Below are 15944 nucleotides of genomic sequence, written 5' to 3'. Positions count from 1 at the left end.
ATGTAAAATGTTTAATTATAAATATTACTTATTAGTCTAATGTAAGATTATTCATAATTGTATATTCAATCTTAGTAAAATACACATATAATATTATCCTGTCCAAACTTCCAAATGTTTGGTAATAATCATACATTAAAATGTAATACTTATAACTGTGATTATATTAATGTTAAATTTATAAAATTATAAATTTTTAAACAGATGATATTAAAAAAATATATAATGGTAAGTATTTGATGAAAAAACATATTGTTGAACATAGAAATCTTAATGTCACATTAGGACACATGACCGATTCAAAATATAACTGATATTACACAACAATAACACTTCAAGTTAAAAATGTTCTTAAGTCTTACCTATAACAATTTTTTAATAAATTGTTGATTGTTACATAGTATATCGATTATACACTTTCTTAGATACATAATAATTCATATAATAAGAATATATATAATATATATAAAAATCATATAATAGTTCCATACAATTTCACTTTTACACCGATGCTTAGTCAGAGAAGCACAAGGATGTGATCTGACGTTTCCTCTATCACTATTAGTCCTTCAACTTCCGTATAATTTGATGGAATATCTTTCATTACGTAGAAGTCGATAAGATCAGGTAATTCATTTGATGTAGTCGACCAGTATATCGGTTTTCTAAATGAGATGATTTGTGCTTTATTAATTGTATTTGCAAATTTGAACAATTCCCGCACTTTGGTGATAATCAATCTCAATCCCCTGCAAAAAGTGTATTTAGCAATAAAATCTTCTCCAGACATATCTACTATCGAGTGTTGGAAGAATTCAGTAAACTTTTTTTTACCTAATTTATGTGTTGGTGGACAATTTATAGCGGAGATAACTATATAGTATATACTCCTCTTTCGGTTTCTTCGAGTTTTAAATAAATTTAATTTTTTTTTTTAAACTACTATAGCTATCGGCTAAATTGTTTTGTAGTATTTTTAAATTCCTTAAATTAAAATATTTAATTATAAATGTTACTTATTAGTTTAATGTAATTTTTATATTAAATCTTAGTAAGATAAATATATATTATTCTGTCCAAAGGTTAGGTAATCATTCATTAAAATGGAATACTTATAATTGTGTTTATATTAATTATAAATTTTTAAACAGGAACAAATGAAAAATTTCCTCGTAAGTACCTATTAGACGAAAAATCATATTCTTGAATATACAATTTAATTTCACATTAAGATCTAGGACTGGTTTAAAATCAAATGTCTATGATACAACAACACTCAAGATTAAAAAAATATTTATAAGTCTTATAACAACTTTTTAACAAATTATTGAATGTTGTTACTTATGCATTTTCTTAGATCAAAACTAAATCTTGATGATTGATTCTGTACTATTTATAATCTGTACCAAATAAGGGCGCACGGGGTGGCGCACGAAAACCGGTCGAAACTCGCACATGACAGAGTGCGTTCCGACGGCGGCAGAGACAACGTACATACAGAGTGCTGTATATTATCACACCATTTTAACGGTATTTCGCGGTTAGATATCGATTTATTTTTTGCGCGCATTGCTGTATATTTTGAAATTTTCTTTTGCAATTTTACTTTTGTTTCATATTTTAGGATCGGTAAAAACGTTTATATGTGTTCAATATGTGTATTATTTTACTGTATAATACGCGTAACGCTTTGTTATTTCAATTTCCTGTATTCACAGTGGCGTCGGCATCAACGGCAACATCGTCGACGGCGGCGAACACAGCCGACTAACATTGACCAATGATATAGCGAATAGACCTGGCCAGGGGTCCGGACGTCGCTTCGCGATTCATTTGGATGCGCCAATGCGGTGCGCTCTTATTTGGTATACAGACTATAGATGTTTTAGGTTTTGCGTAACGTATAGTTAACGTGTACCGATTTATTGATTTTTCAATATTTTTGGACTTCATCAAAACCTGGTTTTTTTTTTGGTTTAAGTTGTTACCTATTTCTTCAGCAGTTTCTAACGGACAGAAATGTTTGATTTTTTTTCACGTGTCGCTTTAAAACCTAACCCAACCTAGCCGAGTGTATATTTCGGCATTTTCTTGTTCGCTGCGTGTCCAGGTGCCGCCTTTCTCCTTACGGATAGGTGACATCTGAACACGGGGCCTCTGTATGTCTCGTGGTTCTCGATGACAAAGAATTGCTATTATCCGTCGCGGTGGATTTGTACCAACATCCATATTTTCATACATTGTGCAATACAATAAGTTTGATTGTGACTCATATTTGTTTATAAAAACTTACCATCCGTCTGGTAGCTGTTATGCAAGCTGTGGCTCGGGCTCGCATTGTAAACATAAACAAAAAATATATAATAAATTAGGCAGCATTATTTAGCGTACTACAAGATTGAAACATACGTGTTCTTTTTATCAATAAATTAAACGCTACTATTAATACAATTTGAAAAAAAAAATTAAAAGATTGAGTTCTTAAGAAAGAAATCATGAGATGTACCTCTCACTGTTTCAAATATGAGCAATACAGCTAGTTATGACGTGCATAAATATTGATACAAAATAACTGATAACTAACGAGCTAAAATACTATCTAATATATATAAGAAATATATAAGAAATCTTTTTGATGTAATAATAACGTATTTATATTTATTTATTAGAAAAGGATGGATACATAAATTTCATAAAATATACTTCAGATGAATGTAAGAAAACTAATATTGTATACTTTAATGGTTGATTTAATAATACTGATGAAGTTAGTTTAACTCATACATAATCATTAGAATTGAGCCTATGAAGAAAATTCATTTTATAGTTTGAAAAAAATAATGAAAACATAAATTCTGTCAATTAACAATGTTAATTATATTTTATTTTCAAAAATTTTTAATTCACCTATTTTCGCAGAAGAAGGATATTTAAGTTGATGTAGCATACTCTATAATATAATTTATTCTAATATCGGTTAATTTTATAATTATTTTGATAACTTGTGCAATCATGGCGTATCCTAATATTGAAACACGATCTTGAAACATGTCATTCGTATTGCATGGCCACAAGCCAACAGCTATCTTGTAGTATTCGTCATCGTATTATGCATTACAACATATCCAAGTTGACTAGACACATTTCCTGATAACCATAGAAGAACAACCCGCATAGATAATCCACTCTACATGTTTTTCAAACTCAAGAGCAGAGTCGTAGAGATACGCACAGTCCAACGCCTACGTCATTTTACAAAAGAAAAATGTTTATATTAACAAATAGTACTATTCAATATAAAAAAAAGTTAATAGGTCTTTCTCGTACACATTAGGAATACCCGATTTATATTAGAAACAATAACTTTATTGTTATACAAAAAAAATATAGATACGAGGTATACTCAATTTCAAGAAACTTACTATTTTTAATATCTTGCGAATACTTTTAAAGTTTTCGTTATTTTTAAAACCTTTTTTCTGTTTACATCATGCGCAGTATAATCCAAATTCATTACAGCCAAGTTCACAACAATAACTAATAATATAAAATACACATGCCCAACACGTCTACGTTAACTGAATCTAGCTAAACAATTGGTATACGGATTGTGTCTTAATTCACCTATCACGACGAACTAGTTACTTCTTTAATCGTCTTTCTTTACGTATATAGTAACAGAGGTAATCATTATGCAATCATTTAAAGTTTTTAAATATTTAAAACTCGTTTATGCTGTCTTTAAAGTATCATCAGTTGATAACTTCTCACCCTTAACATATATATATATATAAGCTGAAACATCAGTGATCCTAAAACCTCAAATTCGTATAAAAATGTATGATACATCAATAGATTAACTTTTATATTCATAAAAAACAAAAAAGATTAAGAAAAATGTAACCAAGAGTAATTCTTACATCATCACATTGATATACGATTTTATTTAAGATCATGCTATACTTTAAATTAATTTAATTGTAGGTACTTAATATTTTAAGATATACTTAACTTTTAAATTACGCAAAAACTAAAAATATATTAATGTTTCTTAACAATTCAATGAGACCTTTGGTACAATTAATATTACATACTGCAATGATTGGATTTAGAATTCAGTTTCTAGTAACTTATTTAACAACGTATTTCATAATTATATTTTATTATAGATTCAAAATTAGACAGGAGTAAATGGAACGGTAAATAAGTATTTTTAAATTTATTAATATTATAATATTGTATAGATAGTCATAAAAACAGTTACAGTAGAAATAATTTATAATGACATTCAAAGGCACAGTTAAAATAGGTTATAATAACATTAATAACCATTAGGTAGGTAGTCTAAAATTTAAAATAAACTATTATGCAAACCTGGGTTGCGTATGAGTTATTTCCCGGGTACTTGTTTACCTACACCTACACGCATTGTGGAGACATGCGTTCGAATCGCCTAGTGTAAATATAATTACTACCATTGATTATATATACTAGTAATTATAATCAATGATACTGCCTATCTAAACTAAAATTGACTTTATACTATTAGATTAAAGAAGAATAAGGGATTAAACAATTTCTGAAAATGTGTAGCATTATAAACGGTGAATATTAAACAGAAGAAAAATATGTTAATATTACTTTTAATCCGGAACAAATCACATCATTTAAATAAGCTCCAACAACACCATGTAATATGGAAAGGAATTTCTTCCAATATAAACCTTTGATCTGATGACCGGTCCTTCACATTTGAAAATTTAAAAAAAACAGTACCCTGTTGAATGGTATAGAGTTTTAAAGACGTTTCTTCCTGAGTCTCCGGTAAATTGTGTATCAAAGCGTATACAGATGGATGCGTGGAATAAAATTGTCTGTTAAAATATTTTCTGAAATGTTCAATATTGTTGTACAAATTTACCTAGGATGTCGAGATGGTTCTTTTGCTCGTAAAACTGAAGAAAATAAACAATCTTGTTTAACATAATATGTTTTAAAATATAATCAGCAAATATATGCCTATATAATTAATTTGGATATAACGCCATTAGCTGTATAAAACCATCTTCTACTTCTGAATGATAACGAAAAATATTTTTAACCAATTATTAAATTCACTATTCGGATGGATTTTCAGATGACAAAGTTTGGCAACGTTGCGCAAAATCATAAAAACTGATTTACAGCCGTAATAGTTAAAAGGGTCTAAAAAATGTATTGACGATAATGATCGTTCTCAATCGTATTTCTGCCTTTTCGACGTGGCTAACGATTTTATGTAAAACTACCAAAAGAGTATAACCGCAAACGACTTTAATAAAGTGTGTTTACAATTTGAGTTTTGTTTAATGATTGCAAACCACCAACAATATGACAAACAATACGACGCCTACAATATGTCAATATGTTACTTCCACCGTTTTTGTTATAAACCGTTAAACCGTTTCTACTGTATATTAAAACGTATGGAGTAAAATGCACAAAATTATTTTAATGTGGTAATAAATCTATTGATATTTATATTTTGCAAGGAGATAAACCTTATTTATGTATTATTTATGCACACAAATACAAACGTAATTTAATTAAAGTATAATTTAGCAATGAAAACAAATTAAATTAAAGTTGAAATAGTTTCACTAATAATACATAAAACGCAATTTATTTTTTAGACGTAATAATTAAGTACGAAGAAAGTCTTCAGAAAATAGTTAACCTTTATATGACCGAAAGTACGTATTCTAAACTTTATTCATATTTAGAACCGACCAAATTGGCGACTTCTGTACATAAGCGTGGTATCGTTCTGTGTTTATGTAACTTTGAATGTCCGCAATTGGTGAATGGTAACAGTCACCTAACGAATGCTTACAAATACCTAATAAATTTGTGAATGTTGAAAAATTAAAATAATATAAACATTCACTAATGAATGTTGACATTTATATCAGGATTTTGGTCAATGTTGACATACACAACATGGTTTTAGTTAATGTTGGTATTATTATACTATGTACTATTGTTGACTATGTCAGGAATATAATACAGAAACATCATATGTTTAATTAAATCAACGAAATATTCTTCTTCTTATTATTATTATTATATATACAGTGAGTTACGCTTAATGTGATCATATTGGATCAGAATATTTTGATTCTACCTATATTAACCGGTTGATCCCGTAAAACACTTTTTTTTTATTGATGAGCTCATATTATTTATATGTATGTTTAAAATTAGATTAAAACAAAATAAATTAAAGAAACTATCAATTTTTGATTGTACTTGAAAATCTACTAATTTCATTTCCATATTATCCTGAAATTAAAATTCATATTCAGTTAATATAATATATACATGATTTTTAATTATTTAAAATAAATAAATAATAATGTATATTGTACATACTGTACCCATAACTTTTGGAAATACTGAAAAGTATCGTTTTCGACATATTTTTGAATAGTTCCTTTTAACTTTTTCAAAACAATTTTTGTTTCTTTTTAGTGAAGGTTTGAAATATCATTAAAACGATAAGAATGTTCTTAAAAATGATTCAATTATCCGGTACTTGGTGATTCTAATAAATATGTTAATTTAACATTAGTAACATATGAACTGGTTTGGGATTTTCAATTTTAATTCTAATAAACAGTTGATTCTATAAGCCAGTGATCACATTAAGCGGAACTCACTGTATTTATATTATTATTTAAATTATGATTATTTTACTATACAAAAAATTATAACTTAAAAAATAACAGGAAATGATACAATTCACTAGTGAATATTTACTAACAGTAAAAATTTAATCAATAAAGCAACATTCGCCAATGACTTTGGTGTACGACAACATTAAACGGTGACTGTCAGCGTTCAACAATTGCAGACATTCACAGTAACATATTTTATATCGTTAGTGGTAAGATTAAGTACCTATTGAAAACAGTCAAGTGTGCGAATCATTATACAATATATCTTTTTATTTTTGTTTGTAGCTATAGATGATTGTACACTTAATGATTGGTGCAATAAACATATTGAAGTTTTAGTTAAAACTAAAGCACCTGCAGAAAACATTGAGATTATTCAACCTTAACCAGCCTAAGACAATAAGAAACATGTTAAATGTTTATAATGAAATAAAAAAAATTATTTAGTTAATTATCTTATATGTTGACATTTTTAATTTAAAAAAAAAAAAATAATATTTAAAATCTGTGGAATCCGCATCTTTTGTATTCTTAGTATACTTAAAGACTTAAAATGCTTTTCACTTATATAATATTATTTATTTAGTATAATATTCACTTATCTTATGTATCTAAATCCGTTTTATCGTATATTGCTTATCGAACCTGTGAACTTTATCCGCATTTAGATGGACGTCTATATCTGATATTCTTATTCATAATACAAAAGGTATTACTACAATCACTGGCCATCAAAAATATCATTTACACTGAATTTTACTTGCATTGAATTTAGTTCAATGAGTGAGTTTACACTATACTGCCTAGTTTACCTTTTGTTTAATTTTTTTATATCGTGTACGGATCGGGAAAAAACAATGATTGATCACGAGCCTGATCACCAAAATTACTTTACACATTCCAATACCAACCGATAAACCTTTGCTATGTAAATATATAACAATTCGAAATAAGTAGATAGGATTACTAGCAAAACAATGACTGCTAGTATGTGGTGAATACGTAGATGTGTAAAATTAAAGCTATAAGATCATAGGTTACAGTTACACTAATTTTGGTAGATATAAAGGTTGGTCTATAATAAAACGATTTTGAATAATACACGATATAGAAAAATCACAACAATACAAGTATACAAAAATATTAATAATACACTTTTTTGGCACAACAATTTAAAAATTAATTTGTATTTACGACTTTGCTAATTTGAACAACTAAAGAGAAAACATATGTATTCAGATTTAAATACCTAAGATTTATAAATTATACTACATATGTAATTCCACTATGTATTGATTCTATTGTTTAATGTTTATATTTTTATTTTTTGAATAATTGTAAAGTCACTTTAATATTTCTTTCTTTTTGTGTTATATTATTTATATTTATATTTAATATTGTAATAGCATGAACTCTCACCTCTAATACAGCCTATGGTTTTGGAGGTGATCCAATAACATTTGTTATTTAATATTACAACTTGTATATTATATGTCTTGTTGGAGAATTAATAAATATATAGAAGATCTCCTAGACCATCATATCTATTCAATATAGGTTTTTACCAATATTGATAGCAATCTTGCAAGTAAAATATGTAAAGAATTACCATATTTAGACTCGTTTACACACATACCAGTAGATTTTATAAATTTGCGACAACTCGTTTACACACAAAATTTTGAACAATGGAAACTTGTTTTTCGGTACAGTTTTGGGTGTACAGGATGTTTTATTAATATAAAGTATAACGATTAATTTCAAAAGTGGTTTCTCATCAGTTGTTACCTATCCAGAGCCGGACATGGTTAGGTAATTGAATCCAAATTTAGCATTATTTGTGGGGACATAAAAATTGTACGTAAATTATACATTTTATTACACACAATGATTTAGATTAATTTGCAAAACCTTGTAAAATCTCATATTGGGTTATTTTTTCGGGGACTAAATTTCCGAGATAATTTTTTCGCGGTACCCATATGTATACCACTATTATACTATTACACTTATGTTATGAACTATATAAACAACATTATGACGTACTGGAAACATCGGTCACTTTAGAATTATGGAAAACTGTAACTAACTGTTAAATTCAAAAAATAAATACATATTATATTATAAATCATTACATAGCAGCCATGCTCGCAATACCCATATATTATACATATATTATACTGTTATAATAATATTTAAAACAAAACTAAATATAAAATAATTTATGAATTACTTTTTTACTTTTTACAATAAAGATATTTTTATAGTCATCATAATAATCAAATACAATTTTAAGTGAAATACAAATATAATTTTAGTTTAAAAAATAAACTATAAAAAAATAGTGTTGTCAATATTCTCAGTAAATTTAACGTGGTCGTATGTCATTTGTGTATTAATTATAGAGTGTAGTGAGCCAATCTCCGTAGAGGGGAGCAATACGATTCCGCACGTTTTTTTTTTTTTTTGAACACGATTCCGCACACTTTATTGTTTATAGGAATACAATAGGAATTGGGTGCAACGTTGTCAAATTTATTACAAACGGTTTATCATATATATTTATATATATTATATACCTACTTATTATATAAATATTATGATGTAAAAAAGTATAATAATAATAAAAATAGTTATCCCTAGTAAATAGATAACCTAGTGAGTCGTCATTAATATTTAATAAAAAAATAGTTATCTCATATACCTATAAGTGAGCCGTCATTACAAAACAAAAATATAATTTAATATAATTTTTTCCCTTGATACATAAAGCCAATAGATGTTAAATATTTTATAATATTTTTATGCGTTTTATAATTATTAAAATGTTCTATAACGTTACATATACGTTTTAAATCGGATGATCCCATTTTATGCACTAATTGTATTAATCTTATCTTACAAGAATAAACGTGCGGAATCGTATTCGTTACATGGCAACGTCGCATTCGAATACAATACGGAGTTGGGTAGAAAAAATAGGTAGTAATATAGAACAATGAACGTGCGGAATCGTGTTCTACCACCGTAGAGACAGACTCAACATGAATAACGACGAAGTCCACTTTGTCGTAGGTCTGCTCCGGTGTTGGTAAGTTCGAAGTAAATAAACAACACGAAATAAATTCGAAGAATAATCACCACTTTTCGACAAAATCGATTTTTTTATTTTGCTGAAACTCAAAAACGAATTATTGTAAATACTTGAAATTTTTACAAAATTGTTATATTAGCGTTATCTATTAAACATTAAATTTTCAAAATATTTTAACTTTTATAAGATATTCATAGACAATTGAAATTTTCGATTTTTTTAAGTTTTTTTTTTTTTTTTTGAAACAACTATAAAAAAATTGGCTATCTAAAAAATCTTTAAAATTTAATACAAGGTTTATTATAATTTGTAATTATCGTAGTAAAAAAAAATAAAACGAAAATCGTTGGTTAAAATTTTTGTTTATAAGCATTTAAAGTTCAAATGTCTACGAAATATATTAAAATCGCTAAAATTTGCAAGGAATTTTGAAGTTGAAAATTGGTAAAATATTTGCTATTTTTACCAAAGGTTAAAAACCCCAACACAAGGTTATCCATAAGTTTTCCTTCAAGTAACTGTAAAAAAAAATCCAACGTCAATTTAGAAAAAAATTTATGAACATAATATGAAATTAATTTTTTTATGAAATCGAGTAAAATAACGATATATTACAATTTAAATATAGGTAAAAGTGGTTATAAAACTAATAGATCTGCTACAAAAAATTGGGTTTAAAAGTAAGTAATATACGTTTATAGTATTATACTATGTGTTGACAGATCAATTTTGATAAAATAGTTTAGTAAAACTATTTCTTATGATTAAAATGTCCATATTATACTAATTAATATTAAAAGTTTGCAATATATAAATCTGCGTATAACCTTGTCTTATGTATTATATTTGTATGTAGCTGTCAATGGTTTTGTGAATTACTCTTTTATAATTCAATTTTATAAGTAAATTAGAGTGGCTAAAAATTATATGTTAATAATATATCAGATACCTATGTCATTAAATGATTTATCATTGATTTTCAACTTCATTATCGTACGGTCTTAATCGTATCTGTGAATAATAAATATAATATATCAATTTTTTTCATTTATCGTTAAATTACGGTTGCGAATCAATATCATGTAATATTAGCTCTCAAAAGTTACGGTAAAAATAATTTGGAACACGTGGAAACAATTTTGGCTAAGAAGTATAGAATGTGTTTTGTAGATTCATTATGTATTTTATAGTTTAATAATCATCAACAAAACTTTTTCATCTAAATAAAAATTATTTTTAATTAAATCAAAAATATAACTATAGGTTTTTATACTTCTTTAATTGTCCACTTAAATATTAAATAATTAAAAAAATAAAATAATGATAACAGTGGCGGCTCGTGGGGTTCGTTGAAGGTGGGGCACAAATATTTCCTTCTTTTTCCACTATGAGAACTTTGAACTTACCATCAATTCCTGTTGATTTTTTAAATGAAATAAAATTTTTTACCAAAACCTTATACTCTTATAAAGTATCCTGCAAAACAAATAATTAAAAAAAAAATTATGGTTTAAAAATAAATATTGAATATAATTATTATGCCGTTATAATATAATTATAAGTTATAAGTACTTTTAACAATTAACACAATATTATACAGTAGTTATATTTTTGAATTCCAAATCGATCCGTCTGTCTTTTTTCTTCATGAATACTTTGATGCACCGATAAGGCGATAAATGACAGTACAAAAGTACTAAACGTTTAATAAAATAAACAAAACACACTTAACAGAATTATTAGAATGAACAAATAATAATTAATTGTTATCTTATCATGTTTTCAAAACCGGCGACGGTCGACAATAACAATACGAAGGCAATAGAACCGACAAAATATTATAAATCGTAATAAAAATAGAATTCGGGCACAATCCGATTGTGCCCGCCGCCCAATGCGTATATATAGTATACACGTACCGTATCTAGGAGCACCCGTATTTGATAAAACATTGTTTTCGATAATATTCAAACTACCAAGTACCAACTTATATCATGATGGAAGAAATACTTATTCAATATTAATTTTAATAATTGAATATACATTTTTCTTCTTTCTTCTCAATTTTTTAGGTGGGGCACGTGCCCGTGTGCCCTATAGCACGAGCCGCCGCTGAATGATAATCTCAATGAAATTAAATAAAAATACATTCAATGAGAATTCAATATTATTTACTTTAAATCTCTTTGAAAAATTTTAATATTGTTGTAAATAGTAAAATTATAGCAGAGATTTTATGTTTTTGAAGTATTTTATAATAATGAGTTAAAATATAATAATTAAATTATGAATTGGTAATTAGTAATTCAATTAAATAAAGTGGGATTAACGAGAAGAAAATCATATACGACTAAATCGCAGTATATAAACGATGTAAACAATAAGGTCAATGATTCATTATTGTATGTATTAGGATTATTAGGAATATCTGATTCATATCAGGAACAATAACTTTATTTTCATACAAAAAATGTACATTAAGCAATGAATTCAGAGTGTGTTTTATTTCACATCATGACTAATTACTTCTTCTCTAACTGTCTCCTGTTTACCAGTATCTCTGTTACTATAGCGTGGTCATTTAAAGGTTCCAGATACTTAATACATTTATTCTATTTGTAATATAATACTTTAAAATAAAAATAAAACAAATTATTAATGCATCATACTATATTATCATCAGCATAAATAATTTATAATTTCTATAGCTATTTAGATATGTTGTTTTTATGATCCTCAATTTTTTTTTCGTTCCTTTTTTAATTATTTATAGTGGCTTTTTTTCTCGCTTTACTGAGTTATTAATTTGTTTGTCCTCCTTTTTTTCAATTAAATGATACCACTTTAGATTGGTTACATGCGCTGTTGTCACATTTTATTTGTTGTGTTTGGCTGCTATTCGATATGCTATATGTACCATTTGGAAATATTTCAGTAACCACCGATGTTCCTACTAGAAATTATTTGTTATTGTGTGCACCGTATATAGTCGTGAAAATAGGTAAAGTAAAATCGTTATTAATACAATAATACCTGTTAGGCATGGAATATTTATTTTTACGGAAACTCGATAATATGTATTTTTTGGTAAATGATTTATTGCGCAAATATATTATTTGTGTAGATCTGTATCACTTCGATATTCATCATAAACACGATATTATTAATTATGATTAATGTTTAATGTTCAATTAAAATATTTAAAAACACAACAAAATTATATTGACTTATAAGGTGTTTAAAGCTATATTGAATTTACAAAAAATTAATGTTTTTTAAATTAACTTATGTTTGAAATTTGAATTATAATTTATTAAACTTGAAAAATTCTTCCTGGGATCTTAAAAAAAATATTGTAAAATCCTTAATATTCATTTTCCGAGTATTACTATATAATAACAGCGTATCATTATAAATACACACAATACATATACGAAATAAAATATTATATAACTTGTAGTTTATCTATAGTAATCTTGTAGTAATCTGTCTGAAAAATACGATTTGATTTAACTAGATACTAGAATGGTTCCCATTAATAATGACCATTTTTATTTTTTATCGTGAGTTCTTAAGTAGTTTTTTGTTTTAATTGTTATTTATTTAATTAGGTATTTTTTATTTCCTTCGTGACATTATTCAATAATACAATAGAAAACAATGCCAAATAATTTAATTTAACAAATTAATACCTACATACAGCTAAATACATACATATATATATATATCAATTTAAAATATACCTATTATATAAATAATTTAAAAAAAAATGCATTATGTATTATTTTTACCTATTTATTTTTGTTTATAGTCATGATGAAATATAACATTGATACTTGGTGCCAACATTATATAACCAAATTATATACAAAAAAAACAAAAGTTCAAAACACAGGACCAGTAATTTAAGCTCACCGATGAAGATATCAAAACCATTGGGGATAAATCAAAAGACAACAAGAAACATGTTAAATTATTATTGTTAAAATAAACCTAGAAATATTATTTAATTAATTATCTTGTATGTTGAAATAAATAATATTTAAGATTCGTGGAACCCACTGTTTTATTTGTATTCTTAGTATTTACTCGTAAGGTAAAAGTGCTTGTCATTAATAAATTATTTATCTAAATTTATATTGTTTTTGTTTTTTGGCGTGATGTTACAACTTTCCAAGTTGAGTATCTTATAGAACCTGTAGTTCATAGTGATAAATATAATCCTGCAATAAATATTAAGTAAACAAATTATCAGAGTGTTCCTTTTTGTGTTTGTGACAAAACTTACTTTAAATTTTGTCAAACTGTTTTGATAAATTTATACTTATATCGGTTTGTACCCTCGTTTGATTGGTGTTTGACTTTCTTAGTATTGAGATACCTAATACTCGCCTATCGAACAGACATAATTAATAATCAGAATACGTGTATTTTTTTTCTTATATATTAAACGTTGGCTTCTCTGGCCATTAAATATTAACTTAAAATTAATTTACATTGTTTTGCGGTTTAAATAAAGTAATATGATTGTATTTCTTTTATTAATTGTATGTATGATGTTGGTTATTGATTGTGGGTCTGGTCTTAACGCTTCTCCGATCTGTTGTGATATTGTAGGGTTATATTTTTTTTTAACTCAAAGTGTCACACTTGTAAATTTTAATAGGAAAACCAAAATATTGTTTGCGTAAAATTACTTCACTAGAAATATAGTAAAACACAATGCGTTTTTATTAGAAAAAATATATTATTTTTTTATATAAAAATAACAAAATAAAAACACAGAAAAATGATATTAGTTTATTATAAAAGACTAAATTATATGGCTAGTTTTTTATATTTCTTGTATCCGCAAATAGCAAATCCGAAATAACGACTTCAATTACATACTTATTTTGGTATCATTTTTATATCTGCACTATAGACTCTTGTCTATGAGGATTTACACTGTTTACAGTATAAAATGTATATATAAATTGTATATTGCATATAAGTATGCAAATTATACGTATACTAACTAACTGGCTAAAGCGGGAAATTTTTGGATTCTTCGGGGTCAGCGGGATACAAAGTTCGAAACCGGGACTGTTCCACCCATAGTAAGTCGTATGATCACGTTGTATAATATGGTGTCTTTTTCTCATGTTAACGTATTTTTGATATTCGGTGATTATATGTGTGTGTTTAACTGTGTAGTCAACTCTACACATTTCGCCTATGAGTGGATCATTTTTTGTCATTAGGTAATTTTTTGTGATGAATGTATGATATATGTGTATTATTATTGTGATAATATTACTTTAATTTTTAATAACAAACTAATAAAATTAATAGTATTTAATCACTTATAGGTACTACAGTATTCTATTTCTTAAAATTTAATCAAATTACCAAGTGATGAAATTGTAAATAAAAATACAAAAATTACAATTTTAATTATCTAAAATAGGTAATATAATAATGTAAACTTAAAAATAAATCTACCTAAATAATTAATTTAAATTTTATTAACTGCTCAGAAAAAATCAATCAATTTATCCCATGGTTCACAATATTATTAATTATTATTATAAAGTCACATAAAACTGTTAAACCAATTAAAATTAAAAATAATCAAATTATATCTAGAAGCAATAAAAATTCAACATCAACTGATCCCAATAAAAGGTCACTACCCACTTCGCCCACAACACCAATATTAAAAAATATTTCTACAAAAAAAATCAAAACTTTTTAATAATCGCTATAATGTACTCGCCGACCTCGACGATAACGGTGAGAACAACAACGTATACAAACACAGATATATTGTATTAGTATACGTATATCTGTGTATACAAATCATCCAGTGAGGATTCCACGAATACTACCACACACACACCCGTGAAGAAAACATTGACGCCACCCATCTTTATTAAAGGAGAAAGCAATATCATAGATATACTCACCGAATTTACAAACCTAATTGAACCCAACAGTTTTATATGCAAATCGACATTCGCCCACCTAAAGATCCAAACTGAAAAACTTGAAAACTACAGAACTATAATCCATATCCTAAAGAAAAACGATGCAGAGTTCCACGCATATATCGGCTCCAGTCTGAAAAACCGTACAGAGTTATTGTAAGGAAC

The 15944-nt window shown here is 26.5% G+C and overlaps 2 long non-coding RNA genes across 2 annotated transcripts; both read left to right on the top strand.

Moving 5' to 3' along the window:
• The first annotated feature begins 27 nt into the window (after positions 1–27).
• Positions 28–8189, top strand: LOC132930271 (uncharacterized). Its single transcript, XR_009662206.1, has 6 exons — positions 28–228; positions 1152–1172; positions 2670–2714; positions 4170–4199; positions 5673–5732; positions 7002–8189. It is a non-coding gene; the product is annotated as an uncharacterized LOC132930271 (long non-coding RNA).
• A 2118-nt stretch (positions 8190–10307) lies between these two features.
• On the top strand, positions 10308–13947 carry LOC132930512 (uncharacterized). Its single transcript, XR_009662237.1, has 2 exons — positions 10308–10490; positions 13622–13947. It is a non-coding gene; the product is annotated as an uncharacterized LOC132930512 (long non-coding RNA).
• The last annotated feature ends 1997 nt before the right edge of the window (positions 13948–15944 follow it).

This window comes from Rhopalosiphum padi, chromosome 4, assembly GCF_020882245.1.
Source record: "Rhopalosiphum padi isolate XX-2018 chromosome 4, ASM2088224v1, whole genome shotgun sequence".
NCBI lineage: Eukaryota > Metazoa > Arthropoda > Insecta > Hemiptera > Aphididae > Rhopalosiphum > Rhopalosiphum padi.
This window is presented reverse-complemented; position numbering and strand designations above follow the sequence as displayed.